This window comes from Amblyomma americanum, chromosome 10 (assembly GCF_052857255.1).
Source record: "Amblyomma americanum isolate KBUSLIRL-KWMA chromosome 10, ASM5285725v1, whole genome shotgun sequence".
NCBI classification, from domain to species: Eukaryota; Metazoa; Arthropoda; class Arachnida; order Ixodida; family Ixodidae; genus Amblyomma; species Amblyomma americanum.
Window position 1 is genome coordinate 144,763,660 of NC_135506.1, and position 16,853 is coordinate 144,780,512.

The 16,853-nt window shown below is 49.5% G+C and overlaps 1 protein-coding gene across 7 annotated transcripts in view; it reads left to right on the forward strand.

Moving 5' to 3' along the window:
* LOC144106417 (N-acetyltaurine hydrolase) overlaps window positions 1-16,853 on the forward strand; it is an 891,210-nt gene that overhangs the window by 413,459 nt on the left and 460,898 nt on the right. The gene's annotated exons all lie outside the window — the stretch shown is intronic.

Genomic DNA, 16,853 nt, shown 5'->3' on the forward strand with positions numbered 1-16,853 from the left:
TTCCATTGTGCGGCTTTGTCGCGTTTCCACTAGGAAAAAAAAGCACAATTGTGTAAATCGTCGTGAGAAATTTCATAAGGCCTATCGATAAAAGCAGAAAAGTCTTCCGTCGCTGATCCCATCCAGCGGAAGGGAGGCTTGTTATATGCTCGTGCAGGCGTGGTTTGGCTGCCTCGACAGCAGTAGATTGTCGTTCACGCAGCAATGGGCTTGCTTGACCGAAATGCACGTCCAAGTGTTCCCTGTGAAAAACGCCCCATTTCCTGCTACAGCCGATAAACCACCTTTCGATATAACGTTGGCGTCCATGCTGGTGATGAGCCCTGTCGGCCACAGCGCAACCTGTGCGCCAAGAGTGAAGAATTTTAGAATCTGTCTCTGGTCGCTGTTACCATGTCACTGTAGTATCCAGAAAATGGGATGCTGGTCATATGCTCGTGTAGGCGTGGTTCGGCTGCCCCGACAGCAGTAGATTGTCGTTGACGCAGCTATGGGCTTGCTTCGCCGTAGTGCAAGTCCCACGTATTCCCTGGAAAATATGCCCGTTTTCCTACCACAGCCGATAAACCGCCTTCCACTCGAGTGTTTGCGTCCATGCTGGTGATGAGCCCCGTCGGCCACAGAGCAACCTGTGCTAAAAGAATGAGGAATCTCAGAAACTGTCTCTGGTCGCTGTCACCAAATCACTCTTGTATAGAGCGGATGCGATGGAGGTTATATGCCTGTGTAGGTGCGGTTCGTCTGCCCCGACAGCAATAGATCGTCATTCACGCACCTATGGGCTTGCTTCATCGTAATTCAGGTCCCACGTATTCCATGGGAAAAACGCCCGCTTTCCCGCCAACGCCGAAAAAGCAACTTCCAATGGAGCATTTGCGTCCGGTCTGGAGATGAGCCCCGTCAGCCACAGAACAACCTGTCGACAAGAATGAAAAATTTCAGTATCTGTCTCTTGTCGCTGTTACCAAGAACATGAAAGGTCGCTTTCCACAGATGACGGGGCGAATTTGCCTAAACATTGCAAGAAGCACAAATGCACTCCGCTCTTCAAGAAGGCTTCAATTTTTGACGCGGTAAAACTAAGAGTCAACGCGAAATTCTAGAGGCATACCATATCGTTAAACATCAGATCGATGTGCAAGTGACACGATGGTTAGTTTATTATATAAAGAAAGTAGATTTTTGAACTCCTTGACGTAGCGTGTCGTACAATGATTGCGGTCCTGATGTTTGTCAGTGATGCTGCAATGTACCTTTTCTTGTAAATCTGTCATGTGTGCGCAAGCGTGGTTTGATACGGAAGGGTATAAATGTGATCGTTTCTGAAATAAATGCAGTCGATAGTCCAGCGTCGTACTGTGTTCCTGTTCTGTGTCTCCGTCTTTTGCGCATGTTTTTTTTCTGCAATCATGTACCGACTCGCCCAGCCAGCTCACCACTCTACTGAAGTCACTCTAGTATCCAGCAGATGGGCTTCTGTTATATGCTCGTGAAGGCGTGGTTCGGCTGCCCCGACAGCCGTAGATTGTCGTTCACGCAGCTATGGGCTTTCTCCACCATAGTGGAAGTCCCCCGTATTCTCTGGGAAAAACGCCCGATTTCCTGCCACAGCCGATAAACTGCCTTCCGATAGATCGATTGCGTCCGTGCTGGTGATGAGCCCCTTCGGCCACAGTGCAACCTGTGCGAAAAGAATGAAGAATTTCAGAATCTGTCTCTGGTCGCTGTCACCAAGTCACTCTAGTATCCAGCGGATGGGATGCTTTTTATATGCTCGTGTAGCCGTGGTTCAGCTGCCCCGAAAGCAGTAGATTGTCGTTATCGCACCTATGGACTTGCTTCATTGTAATGGAGGTGCCACGTATTCCCTGGTAAAATTGCCCGTTTTGCTACCATAGTCGATAAACCGCCCTCCAATGGAGCGTTTGCGTCCGCGCGGGTTATGTGCCCTGCCGGCCGCAGAGCGACCTGTGCGACAAGAATGAATATCAGAATCTATCTCTGGTCATGTCACCAAGTCACTCTAGTATCCAGGAAAAGAGATGCTGGTTATTTGCTTGTGCAGGCGTGGTTCGGCTGCCCCGACAGCAGTAGATGGTCGATGACGCAGCTATGGGCTTGCTTCGCCGTAGTGCAAGTCCCACGTATTCTCTGGAAAAACGCCCGATTTCCTGCCACAGCCGATAAACCGCCTTCCGATAAAGCGTTTGCGTCCGGGCATGTGATGAGCCCCGTCGGCCCCAGAGCAACCTGTACGACCAGAATGAAGAATTTCAGAATCTGTCCCTGGTCGCTGTCACCAAGGCACTGTAGTATCCAGCAGATGGGATGCTGGTTATATTCTCGTGTAAGCTAGGTTAGGCTGCCCCGACAGCAGTAGATTGTCGTTAACGCATCTGTGGGCTTGCTTCGCCGTAGTGCAAGTCCCGCGTATTGTCTGAGAAAAACGCCTGTTTTCCGATAAACCGACTTCCGATAGAGCGCTTGCGTCCGTGCTAGTGATGTGGCCCGCCGGCCACAGAGCAACCTGTACGACCAGAATGAAGAATTTCAGAATCTGTATCTGGTCGCTGTCACCAAGTCACTGCAGTATCCAGCAAATTCGATGTTTGTTATATGCTCGCGTAGGTGTGGTTCGGCTGCCTCGACAGCAGTATATTGTCCTTGACGCAGCTATGGGCTTGCTTCGCCATAGTGCAAGTCCACGTTTTCTCTCGGAAAAACGATGATTTCCTGCCGCACCCGATAAACCGCCTTCCTATAGAGCGTTTGCGTCCGGGCTGGGGATGAGCCCCGTTGGCCCCAGAGCAACCTGTACGACCAGAATGAAGAATTTCAGAATCTGTCTCTGGTCGCTGTTACCAAGGCACTATAGTTTCCTGCAAATGGGACGCTGGTTTTATGCTCGTGTAGGCGTGGTTCGGCTACCCCGACAGCAGTAGATTGTCCTTGACGCAGCTATGGGTTTGCTTCGCCGTAGTGCAAGTCCCACGAATTCTCTAGGAAAACGACGATATTCTGCCACTCCCGATAAACCGCCTTCCGAATGAGCGTCTGCGTCCGTGCTGGTGATGAGCCCCGTCGGCCCCAGAGCAACCTGTACGACCAGAATGAAGAATTTCTGAATCTGTCGCTGTCACCAAGGCACTATAGTTTCCAGCAAATGGGATGCTGGTTATATGCTCGTGTATGCGTGGTTCGGCTGCCCCGGCAGCAGTAGATTGTCGTTGACCGAGCTATGGGCTTGCTTCGCCGTAGTGCAAGTCTCACGTATTCTCTGGGGAAAACTTCCGATTTCCTGCCACAGCCGACAAACCGGCTTCCGATAGAGCGTTTGCGTCCATGCTGGTAATGAGCCCTGTCGGCCACAGAGCAACCTGCGCGACAAGAGTGAAGAATTTCAGAATCTGTGTCTGGTCGCTGTCACCAAGTACCTGTAGTATGCAGCAAATGGGATGCTGGTTATATGCTCGTGTAGGCGTGGTTCGGCTGCCCCGACAACTGTAGATTGTCGTTACCGCATCTATGGGCCTACTTCGCCGTAGTGAAGTCCGACGTATTATCTGGGAAAAACGCCCGATTTACTGCCACAGCCGATGAACCGCCTTCCGATAGAGCGCTTGCGTCTGCGCTGGTGATGTGCCCCGCCGGCCACAGATCAACCTGTACGACCAGAATGAAGAATTTTCAGAATCTGTCTCTGGTCGTGCCACCAAGTCACTCTAGTATCCAGCAGATGGGATGCTGGATATGTGCACGTGCAGGCTTGGTTCGGCTGCCCCGACATCAGTAGATTGTCGTTGAAGCAGCCATGGGCTTACTTCGCCGTAGTGCAAGTCCCACGTATTCTCTGGGAAAAACGTCCGATTTTCTGCCACAGCCGATCAACCGCCTTCCGATAGAGCGTTTGCGTCCGTGCTGGGGATGAGCCCCGTCGGCCACAGAGCAACCTGTGCGACAAGAATGCGGAATCTCAGAATCTGTCTCTGGTTGCTATCACCAAGTCAATCTAGTATACAGCGGATGGGATGCTGGTTATATGCTCGTGCAGGCGTGGTTCGGACTCCCCGACAAAAGTAGATTGTCGTTGACGCAGCTATGGGCTTGCTTTATGGTAGTGCAGGACCCACGTATTCACTGGGACACTGGGAAAAATGCCCGCTTTCTTGCCTGCGCCGATAAAGCACTTAAAATGGAGCATTTGTGTCCGTGCTGGTGACGAGCCCCGTCAGCCACAGAGCAACTTGTGCGACAAGAATGCGGAATCTGAGAATCTGTCTCTGGTCGCTATCACCAAGTCACTCTAGTATACAGCGGATGGGATGCTGGTTATATGGTCGTGCAGGCGTGGTTCGGCCTCCCCGACAGCAGTAGATTGTCGTTCACGCAGCTATGGGCTTGCTTCGTAGTGCAAGTCCGACGTATTCATTGGGAAAATCGCCCGCTTTAGGCGTGGTTCTCCTCGGCGATAAGTGTTCTCTGGGCTTTCTTTGCCGAATTGCAGGTAACAGCGGCGTGCAAAGATACAACAGTAAGGAACAACCTAAAATTGGGCCCGCCTGGACAGACAGACAGAAAACCTTTATTCAGCAAGTGAGTTTTAGACCCAGCTGCGTCCCTGCGCCACTGCGCGGTCCCGCACTGCATCAAGTAGGTCATGCCGGGACATGACGTCGGCAGCCCGAGTCACCGCAGCAAGCTGCGATGTCTTGTCTGCAGACATAAGCAGGACCTCCCAGTCCTCCCAGCTCGAGATGGCGTGCTGTCCCCGCTGGGGAGGGTCAGCAGGGCAGCCGAAAAGGATATGGGAGAGTGTGGCGTGGGGGTCACCACATAGGGAGCATGCAAGGGATGTGCCGCAATAGTGGGATAAAAGCTGAGGGAATGACAGAGAGCGGGTCTGGAGGCGTCTGAAGAGGATCTGTTGGGAGTGCGTAAGAGAGGGGTGGCGAGGAGGGTAAGTCCGACGGTCCAAACGGGGTATTTGCGTGAGCTCCGCAAAGGTGTGCGCCCGCTCCCTCGAGAATTCTGGATCGAGACTGTCCTGAGCCCGGCAAATCAGACCTCGGGCCAATTTATCGGCAGCCTCACTTCCAAGGTTCCCAGAGTGAGCCGGCACCCACTGAAGCTCTACCCTGCGCGGTAAATTTTGGGTAGGGGTGTTCAACTATTGACAGGCAGGGGCGTGAATCCTGCCCCTGGCAAAGTTGGACAGAGCCGTTTTCGAGTCGCTGAAGATGTATTGGGCGTCCGAATGTGCAAGGGCTAGGGCGATGGCGGTCTCCTCTGCCTCCTCAGGCGTAGAGCCCGAGGGAAGACGGTGAGTTAGGGTTGGATTGTCGGCAACTGCTACCGCTTCATGCGCTGTACGTGCGGCATCTACCCAAACGGCATCGTGGGCTTGCCCATAGTACTTGTTGAGGGCATTAGCGCGAGCTACGCGGCGAGGGATGTGATATTGGGGATGGACGTTTCGAGGAAGGGGTTTCACAACGAGAGGTGTATGGATTTGTCGAGGGATGGGTATAAGGGTTGACTGGTTAGCGGGTATGTTGATGCGAATGGAGGAGAGTATATGGCGGCCAGTGGCGCTAGTGGCAAGTCTAAGGTACTGTGTCTGAAGGTGCGCGTCAACTAGCTCCTGAATGGTGTTATGCATGCCTAGTGCAAGAAGTTTGGATGCGATCTATCGAGACAAATCTGGCCTCGTCTTGCGTCACAAATCGATGAAGCGGCGTGCCCCCAGTTTTAAGGAATGAAAAACAAACGGTAGAAAGATTCGCGGCAATATCAGTACTGTTGCAGCTCATTGTTTCTTGCTCATTCACTTAATTTGTGGTTTCAATACAATTTACATTGACAGTACGTATTACTGCTTATAGTATATCCTCTTTCTTATATCACTAGGCAATGTCATTACGTATTCTCTGCCTTTCCAGTTTATGTTTGCAGTTTCGTATTCTTTGCCTTGTTTATTTTGTGTGTTGTGTCTGTGCTTCTTTGAGCGGTTAGTCGCTAGTTAATTTTTCTTCTTCAGTTATATGAAAAGCAGAAGCCGCCGCCATAACCAGGCCGCAACGTTACTTTTTATGTCCATGTCACTAAAAAGAAAAGCTCAGCTTCTGGGCCACGGCAACACGAACACTACACTTGACAAATAGCTGCCAAACTGTATCCGCAGTTTACAAAAGGGCCAACAGTCGAACAATTTAGTGCCCTACCAACGATTACAAAGTGCTATTGCACTTGGAAACAGAGAACAGTCTTTGCAAATATAACCCTTTTCTTGCATTCTTATTTTTTTATTTTCAAGCATATTAAAAGTGCCGTTTTAAGCATACCCGATTCGCATTATAACGGTGTAATCTGCATTGTCCTCAGTGTCCCTTTTGTGTCATTCATAGATGCACCTGTTTAGTAGAGATTGTGGGGACCTGCCCTGCAGCCCCCTGTATTTGCTTTCCCGCGAAGCACCGTGCAGCAGCAGTCTCACCTCGAGGATGAACTCATTCCTTTGTCGGTTACATTAACTGGCAAGAGAAAGGGCCAGCGTCGCTGCGCGGGAGATTGCTGAAGCCAGCGCGCAGGGAGCCAGCGCGCATGAGGCGCTTTGCCTGGGATCGTCGGCGCGAGCGACCGTGTCGCTCGCGGCTCCGCTCTTCCCCGGCGGGGCGAGGAAGCGGCGGGGAGACAGGCTCCCGTACTCGTCCCGCCCGGCCTCCGCAGTATCACTTGCCCTAGCGTGGGCGAACATTCGCTCGGAACCTTGCTGGTGAGTCGGACGACCTTGATTCATTAGCGTACCTTGTTGCTAGCGGGCGTTATTGTTTCTGTAGCAATAAGTGCCTGTTTGTGTAAGCCAATGTGTCGTTCCCTTGTTCCCTCAGAGCAAGGCCGGCCGTGGTTGGCGTGCGCTAAGTATCGTACGCGATCACTGGGTGGGGTCCGGGCGGCTTTGAATCCTGTCAGCGCGCGATTCAGTGGGGAGAACGTATATATCTCCCCAAGTCTAACCCCACATCTGGCAGCCCAACGTGGTGCCCGCTCTTGGTTGGAACATTGGACTACCGTCGGTTTGGTTCGAGGAACGCCTTTGTCCGGACTTGACAAGTGCTAGGCCTAGAGTGAATTTCGATCGCTAGAGCCTGCGGCATACTTTCTTGAGTGCGAGGTGTATAGCGCTGCAGATGTGGGGTTTGGTTTTGGGGAGACATAAATGCGGTCTCCCCACTCAATCGCGGCTGACACGGTTCAAAGCCGCCCGGACCCCACCCCGTGATTGCGTACGCTATTGAGCGCACGCCAACCACGGCGGGCCCTGCTCTGAGGGAACAAAGGAACGACTCATTGGCTAGCAAGAGTGGCAGATCGGGGTAGTTGGCAATTCATTATGGGATACAGCGCGAACAGAGACAAGGACGAAGAAAGACGAGACAAAAGTCGACTGCCCACTGTGACTAATGTCGACCGCCCACTGAGGGTAATTGTGAGTGAGAGTGGCACTTGGCAGAAAGCTTTGGGGCTATTCCTTCAAACTAGACTCAAGGTTCTGACACTAGATGATCCCTTCCTTTTGAAGGATTCAAGTCAAGTTCTTGACTTCCTGAAATCTAACTGCAGTGCTCTCATGCCATTCTCGGTTGACATTAAAGAACTCTACTATTCTTTGCCACATCACAAGCTTTTGTTTTGTGTTGAAAGCTGCACTGATGCGTTCGGCTCTATCGTGTTTCAGAATTCCTCCGGTAAGTCGGTGGGTGGCTTAGAATTGTTGACTGTTGATCTTATTTCCACTTACGTTAAGTGGGGCGAGAGCACTTTCATTCAGAAAAGCGGTGTGTGCATCGGCTCGTGCATTGCTCCCATCCTCAGTGACATCTATCTTGCCTATCAAGACCGACTGCTAGCTGAACGACTCCCTGCAGTTGTCACAAAGGTTTTCAGATTTGCAGATGATTACTTAGTCCTACTTGCTGATAATGAATGCTCCTTTCCAAGTACAGTTTCTCATGTTCTTTCCTCCTTTGAACAGTGCCTCTCACCTGTCATGTTGACACATGAGATACCTGAGAGCGGGACACCACGCTTCCTGGATTTAAGGCTTTCTCTAGCAGAAAGCCACTTATGCTGGCGGTATGAGCCGAGAGGGGGCAAGTCTCTGCTTCCTTATAGTTCTGCCCACTCTAAGATTGTTAAGCGCGGCATCGCGAACCTGTGTTTCACTAATGCTTTAAAGAAATCATGTCTGCATTCTATGGGTGACAGCATTAATGAACGGTCCTCTCGGCTTGCTCGAGCAGGCTACCCTAAGACACTTCTCATTTCGGTAGCAGAAGGGCTCTTGAAGAAGCTCAAGGGAGGAAAACGCGACGGTGCTGCTCCAGACAAACACAACAAGGTTATTGTTTTACCATACTTGCACAATGTTTCTCATCAGTTGAAGAGAATAGGTAAGCGGGCTGACGTCAGAGTAGTGTTTTCGGCTCCCGACAAGCTCTCTAAGCTTTGCCACAGAGTAAATGCCCCTGCAGTGCGTAAGCCAGTTTTCCCAGTTGAGCAACGTTCACCGTTTGTCTCCTGCAAAGTTGGTGTCGTTTACAAAATTCCCTTGAGTTGTGGCAAGGCCTACATAGGTCAAACCGGTCGGTGCCTCAATGAGAGACTCCTGGAGCACTCTAATGATGTCAGCAACACCGCAAAAAGGAACCTGGGGGTGCACTGCTTGAAGTGTCCGTCTCGCCCTTGTAAGCCGTTGTTTCACGAATGCACTGTTCTAGACAAAATTCCCATCAAACCGCCCGCGAAATCATAGAGGCAGAGCACAACTTGAAGCTAGGAGAAGATTGTATCAGCTGTCCCTCGATCGCCCTGACGAAACGAGAACTTTATTATTTGAGTCAGATGTCATCTGAGTAATTTGTCTGTTCTGTTTTGACTTTTAGCGATTTTAGAACCTTTGGCTCGTAGTAGTTTTCAGGCTTGTTTGCCGTCTTGTTACGAGCAGCCTCTTATTCGCCCTTTTGGCCCTGCATTTTTTATTCTCCCTTGCACTGTTTTAGATCGTTTAATTCTCCTTTTGGCCTTATTATTTGTGCAAAATGCCTAAGCTTTGTCTTATCGTTCCCATGTTTCATCCCTAGCCCTGTAATGCCTTGTCGTTCTGTTCTCTGCAGTTTCCTTTGTGCGCCGGTGCAGTCTTTTCTTCTCGTCATTGTTATCGTATCCCGCTTAGCAATTTCAGGAGTGGCGTCACCATGCTTTCCCACCCACTTTAGGTATATATAGCGCCCTTTTCTGCAATAAAATACCAGTTGAAGTCAGCGCTGTGGTGTCTTCACTTTCTTCGTCCTTGTCTCTGTTCGCGCTGTATCGCATGAGACATTGGCTGACACAAACAGGCATTTATTGCTACAGCAACAATAACGCCAGCTAGAAACAAGGTACGATAATGAATCAAGGTCGTCCGACTCACCAGCAAGGTTCCGAGCGAATGTTTGCCCATGCTAGGGCAAGGGATACTCCGAAGGCCGGACGGGACGAGTACGGGAGCCCGTCTCCCCGCCGGGGAAGAGCGGAGACGCGAGCGACACGTCCGCTCGCGCCGGCGATCCAAGCCGAAGCGGGATATTCCCCCTCTCCCGCGCGCTGGCTCCAGCAGTCTCCCGCGCAGCGACTCTGGCGCCCTCTCTTGCCACTTAATGTAAGTGACAAGTTAATGCGTTCCTCCTCGAGGTGAGACTGCTGCTGCACGGTGCCTCGCGGGAAAGGAAACACAGGGGGCTGCAGGGCAGGTCCCCACATCCCCCAATCTTAAATAGGCCCACTCGCCTGAAAGTACATGCTAAGGAAGAGTCCTCTGGTCTTTATGTCCTTGAGGCACGTTTTGCCGCGGAGGACACGCCGACAGCGTCCACGCAGACTTCCGCGGTGTTCCAAACGCGGCGTGAAGGTCTCCGCTGGGACGACTCGCATGGCCCGCGGACTACGATGTCCGCAGGCCAGTGAATAGAAGGCCGGTGGGGAAAACTACAGGCCAGGATTCTGCAGCAGTCGTCAGGGCAGCAGCAGCCGGAGGTGACTGCTGACTGCTCTTGCCACAGCTGCCCCGGATGGATGCGGCGAACAGGCCACTCCATCGCAGCAGGTGGCAGCGAGACGATGTGCACCGCACAGCAAGCTTGGGTGGCTCTACCGGATCTGCAAAATTGCCGAAACGCTCCCGGCGTGCCTTTTACGTAGGTCACGGGAGGGGAAACGGCATCCGCATAGGCCTCGTGGCCCAATGCCCAACTCGCTAGCAAAACTTGTCGGCGGCTGTGCAAACGCAAAGTTCGAGTGAACAAAGCCCTTTCTTGAGTTGACCGAGATTGCTCAGTTCGTGCGAGGTTACAAAAAAAAATCAGGCGGGCAGCAAAGTGCGCCCAATCCAACACCACGGTCCGGTGGTCGTGCCTCTTCTGACGTGGTCCAGGCAGCTTCGAAAAGCATTACGCCTAACTACCCTCCGACAACGACCGTGAACACAACAAAGACCCGACACGGGTTACGCGCGCGCAGCCGCGAGGAGACATCTGCTTCGTGGGGTGGTCCTACCCCGCTCACTGCACAAAGCAGCTTCTGAGCGGTCGGCGTCCACCGTATCAGACGATGTCGGAGCGCCCGGTGCCGAGCTGCAATACCGGCGACCTCGTAGCTGCACCCGTGGCCCTAGGCCAACCGGCTCCCGGAGCCCCGACTCCCAGAATCGAAAAAGAGACAGTAGAGAAAATATATACAGAAACTCCGACCACCCACACGTCTTCCGTACTCGCTTCGGGCTCGGCAACTCCGCGGGCGCTAGGTCTCGCGCTTCCTCGATGCGGACCAAGTGATTCTCATGAAGAAACTCTAGGGATATGTTAAGTAAAAATGTGCTGAGCATGTCGAAACGTTCAAACATGCTGGACCGCAATACACCTCGCACTCAAGAAAGCATGCCGCAGGTCCTTGCGATCAAAATTCACTGTAGGCCTAGCACTTGTCAAGTCCGACAAAGATCGTTCCTCGAACCGAACCCACAGTCGTCCAATGTTCCAAGAGCGGGCCCCACGTTGGGCTGCCAGATGTGGGGTTGACTTTGGGGAGATATAAATACATTCTCCCCACACAATCGCGGTTGACAGGGTTCAGAGCCGGCCGGACCCCACCCCGTGATCGCGCACGCTACCGAGCGCACGCCAGCCACGGCGGGCCTTGGTCTGAGGAAACAAATGAAGGACACATTGGCTGACACAGGCATTTATTGCTACAGAAACAATAACGCCAGATAGCAACAAGGCACGCTAATGAATCAAGGTCGTCCGACTCACCAGCAAGGTTCCGAGCGAATGTTCGCCCACGATAGGGCAAGGGATACTCCGAAGGCCGGACGGGACGAGCACGGGAGCCTGTCTCCCCACCGCTTCCTCGCCCCGCTGGGGAAGAGCGGAGCCGCGAGCGACACGTCCGCTCGCGCCGACGATCCCAGCGGAAGCGCGCCATGCCCCCTCTTTCGCGCGCGGACTTCAGCAGTCTCCCACGCAGCGACGCTGGCGCCCTCTCTTGCCAGTTAATGTAACTTACAAGGAAATGCGTTCTTCCTCGAGGTGAGACTGCTGCTGCACGATGCCTCGCGGGAAAGCAAACACAGGGGGCTGCAGGGCAGGTCCCCACAAGATGTACGGAGTTCATAATTTAGCACCGCGAAAAAGAAGACAAAGCGGGAGAGAACACGAGGACAGATTATGAACAGGTTTTTTATTCTTACAAAGGGTAGCTATATAAGCGCCAGGCAGTGCGAAAGCAAAACCCCTGATATCCCCAATGACAGTCCTTTACGCATGGCGAGGGAACAGCGCAGGGACACACGGGCGCTGTTCCTTGTGTCTTGTCCCTGCGCTGTTCCCTCAACGTGCGAAAGAAACAACTAGCCCGCCAACGCATTCTTCTAAGCCTTTATGCGTGTGCCCAGAGCAGGACCTCATATTTGCAATGCATTGGAGCCACAGCCTTGCATATTAGACACCCCCATGCTATCTTCAGGAAAGCACGCAGCTGTGTAGAAACTGTACCTCCTTGTGTAAAATTGCCAGAGGTTGATGCATCGCACGCATCTGCTTCCTGCCTAGTAAGATATACTTTCCCGAGCTCTCTAGATATCCGATCGGAGTGCTTAAACAAGACACCCGTCTTACTTAAGTAACAGAAGCACTCTTTGCAATCTCTGCAAAGCAAAGAAAGTTTAGACGACACAGCGCTTTTCACCAGCCTGCGATGCTCCAAGAGCCACTCATTCACCGAGCGGCCAGTGTTGCTGATTTACCTCTTGTCGTACGAGAGCGGTTCGCTTAGGCACACGCGTGTTACAATCTACGATCGGTTTTCTGCGGGCTTTTGTGCGTCTACTCATAGCGTTGTCATCTATGTTCAGCATGTTCCGCACAGTACCGCACACTTTGCCTAGCCTGTTTTTCGCGGAGAAACGAAGCTCCATTCTTTTGTTGACAGTGCTTAAAAAAAACACGGACAGAAGACATAGAAGACGACGTCAAAGGCGCTGAACTTCAACTTTATTCAAAAACACCGAAACACTGCATATATACCCAAAACACAAACGCCGACAAGCGGCGAAAATTTTATGCACTCGTGGCAACAGAACTTCTATGGCAAGTAGTAGTAGGGGTAAAATGACAAGGGCTAAAAGCCAAAGAATCGAACAGGGCAGAATTAAGCCATAACAAGATCAGACAAAAAAAAAACACATTTTACCAACTCAGTTAATAACGGAAAACCTCCGACACGTGAAATAGTGGTGCGATTTGACTAAAGAAATTTGCAAGAAAAAAAAGACGCCAAGAAAACACATTTGTGGTAGGGTACACAAACGAATATTTAGAAAAACAAATTAAGCCAACAATTAACGCAGCTATACAGAGAAGAGGAAATGCGCTAGATAACTAAAAGGATAAAAAAACGGGGATGAGGAAGAAAGGTGAAGCCAACAAAAAACACGGCTAAAGATCTAAGTTGAGATGCAGTAAAACTGAGAGAGAAAGACAAAACAAAAAAATTACATTCATCAAAAACTAAGTCTAAAAGCAGGAAAAAGATAGTAATAAAACCGATAAAAGGGAGATTGGCGAAAAAAGCCGAAAATGTAACACCCTTGTAAAACCAAGATTAAGTCAAACAGATCCAGGAAGAAAGGCTAACTCTTTTTCCGACAGTGAAACCGAGGGTGCGCTTACACATTCACAGTCGTGCCTCAAAATGTCGATGGTTTCCACTATTTCAAGTGTCAGCTTGTTCCGGTGCTTTTTTAACACAGTGGCTTTTTCGAACATTGGTTGCATGGCTTTTTTGGGTCACAGTTTCGGCAGTGGACTGGAAAGTTCCTGAATGATGTACCTGGTAAATCATTCTTGTGCTCCCTTAGCCTTGCATCGATGCATCGGCCTGCTTGGCCGATGTATAACTTGCGAGAAGATGAACGAATTGAGTTGACGACGCCTTCCGCACATGCTGTTGAGGGATTTCTGTGCCGAGTGGTGCATCGTCTGTTCCTTTTCTCTTTTTCATTTGCAATCTGACAGAGCTACGTTAGGCGCTGGGGGGCGGAAAAGACAACGTCTACTGCTTTTCTTCCCATTTTCTTAAGGTTGTGCGAAATTTGGTGCATGTAAGGGAGAACAGCGACCTTTTTATATTTCTTGCGCGCTTCAAACGGTGACGAACTTTTTTCACGCTTGATACTTTTTAGCACTTCTGCAACAGAGCTAAGCAGTTGTGACGGGTACGTACTCTAATTAAGTGAGCCTGCATATCTGGTTTGTGAATCTTTCTTGCAATTTGTGCTCGCATGATTTGTTCAAGGCATTAATAAAGGTAGACTGAATGATTCTTCTTTTCACCATATCGAGTGAACGGAGTCGTGAGGTGGGATGGCCTTTTTTATCCCTTGGTTCAAATGCCAAGCACACGTGATTTTGCGTAAAGAAAATCCTTAGCTCCAGGAAGCGGATGGAATCATTGTCCGGCAATTCGTGTGTCAGTTCGAGTGCAACTTGGGTACCCTCGAGCACACTAATAATTTGAGGCACTTTCTGAATAAGGGCTGCGTTGTCGCAGTCTAAAAGGGCTAAAAAATTGTCCACGAAGCGGAAAATTTTTTGAACCTTTGACTTTTCGAAGCGGTTCCTGAGAGCTTTGTGATGCAAGGCAAGAAAAAGATAAACTGTAGAAGAACTGCAGATTGGGCTAGTTGGTGATGGATAGTGGTGGTTCAGCAGCGCAAAAACGCACACAGACCAAGTAAGAGACGAGACACACAAACCAGTGCTGAACATACAACTGATTTTTTATTAGGAAAAAATCAAGTTGTAAGTTCAGTGCTGGTTTGTGTGTCTCGTCTCCTACATGGTCTGTGTGTGTTTTTGCGCTGTTGAACCACCACTAAGAAAAAGATCGCTGAGGACGGGGGCAATGCATGATCCTATGCAGATTCCTTGCTTTTGAATGAAGCGTGAACCATTCCATTCTGCAACTGTTGATTTTAGGTATACAGAGAGCAATTCCAAGAAACCATCCACAGAAACTCCTCACTAATTCTGGAAGGATATGGTTCTGTGATTGTCGATAGCTTCGCAAACGCATTTCATGAGGTCATTTTGAGGGATAGAATAAAATAAGTCCTTAACGTCTATAGAAAACCCGCGAAAAAAATTACATCTATTCTCATTCAAAAACTCAATGACTTGTTCCGAGTTCTTCACCAGATAGGGATCATCAATACAAAGAAAATCAGGTTATCTTGCAAGTACCTAGCTACGTCTTTCTGCCAGGTATTTTTCTCCGAAACAATAACACGCAGAGGGCACCTATCTTGTGTGTTTTTGCAGTGAAGAACATTTGCAAGTGAGTGTTCGCGTTCCCTTTTGTTGCACGAGACAGCTTTTCGAGTTTCAATCTTTGGCACAGTTTTTTAGCTAAATTTCTTTGCTTAGTTGCTAAAATATCTGGGCATTTTTTAAAAGCTGATTGAATTTATTCAGCGGCCTTGGACAGGTACAATTCTTCAGGTAAAATCACAAACCCTCCCTCCCTGTCAGTAGTTAGCAGAGACAAATGGTTTCCTTTCAAATGCGATATTGTTTTTTTAATATAAACTTATTTCCTTCATAAAGAAGTTCAGAAAGGAGCTAAGGATTTTTTTTACGCCCAATAACGTGTGCAATTGGCATTTGAACCAAGGGATAAAAAGGCCATCCTACCTCATGACTCCGTTTACTCAAGCTGGTGAAAAGAAGTATCATTCAGTCTACCTTTATTAATGCCTTGAACAAGTCATGCGAGCACAAATTGCAAGAAAGCTTCACAAACCAGATATGCAGGCGCACGCAATTAGAGTACTCGTCAAAACTGCTTAGCTCTGTTGCAGAAAAAGTGCTAAAAAGTATCAAGCGTGAAAAAAGCGCGTTACCGTTTGAGGCGCGCAAGCAATATAAAAAGGTTGCTGTTCTCCCTTACATCCACCAAATTTCACACAACCTTAAGAAAATGGGAAGGAAAGCAGGAGCAGACGTTGTCCTTTCCGCCCCCCCCCCCCCCCCTGCCAGGGCCTAACGTAGCTATGTCGGATTGTAAATGAAAATGAAAAAAACGAACAGAGGATGCACCACTCGGCACAGCAATCCCTCAACGGCATGTGGAAGGCAACGGAAGGCGTCGTCTACTCAATTCATTTGTATTGTCGCAAGTTATACATCGGCCAAGCAGGCCGAAGCATCAATGGAAGGCTAAGGGAGCACAAGAATGATTTGCCAGGTACATCACTCAGGAATCTTCCGGTACACTGCCGTAACTGTGACCCAAAAAAGCCATGCACCCAATGTTCGAAAAAGCCACTGTGTTAAACAAGCACCGGAACAAGCTGACACTTGAAATAGTGGAAGCTACCGAGATTTTGAGGCACGAGTGTGAATGTGTAAAGCGCACCCTCGGTTTCACTGTCGGAAAAAGAGTTAGCCTTTCTTCCTGGATCTGTTTGACTTAATCTTGGTTTTACAAGGGTGTTACATTTTCGGCTTTTTTCGCCAATCTACCTTTTATCGGTTTTATTACTATCTTTTTCCTGCCTTTAGACTTAGTTTTTGTTGAATGTAATTTTTTTGTTTTGTCTTTCTCTCTCAGTTTTACTGCATCTCAACTTAGTCTTTTAGCCGTGTTTTTTGTTGGCTTCACCTTTCTTGCTCAGCCCCGTTTTTTTTTATCGTTTTAGTTATCCAGCGCACTTCATCTTCTGTGTATAGCTGCGTTAATTGTTGGCTTCATCTCTTTTGTTAAATATTCGTTTGCGTACCCAATAACTATTGTGTTTTTATTGCGTATTTTTTCTAGCCGCTACGCCTTTCCCATTTTTCACCACGTTTGATCTTTGTTGGTGCGTATGTTTTGGTTCATTGTTATCGGACCCCTTCTTGCAAATTCCTTTAGTCAGATCTCACCACTATTTCACTTGTCTTAGGTTTTTCTTTTTAAATTACTTTTTTAAAGATGTTCTTTTTGTCTCATCTTGTGCTGGTTTTATCCTGCCCTGTTCCTTTCTTTGGTTTTTAGCCCTTGTCATTTTACCACTACTTGTCATATCAGTTCTGTTGAAACGAGTGCATAAAATTTTCGCCGCTTTTCGGGCCTGTGTTTTGGGTATATGCAGTGTTTCGGTGTTCTTGATTAAAATTGAAGTTCAGCGCCTGTGACGTCGTCTTCTGTCTTCTGTCCGTGTTTTTTAAGCGCGGTCAACAAAAGAATGGATCACCACCAACTAGCCCGACAACTTG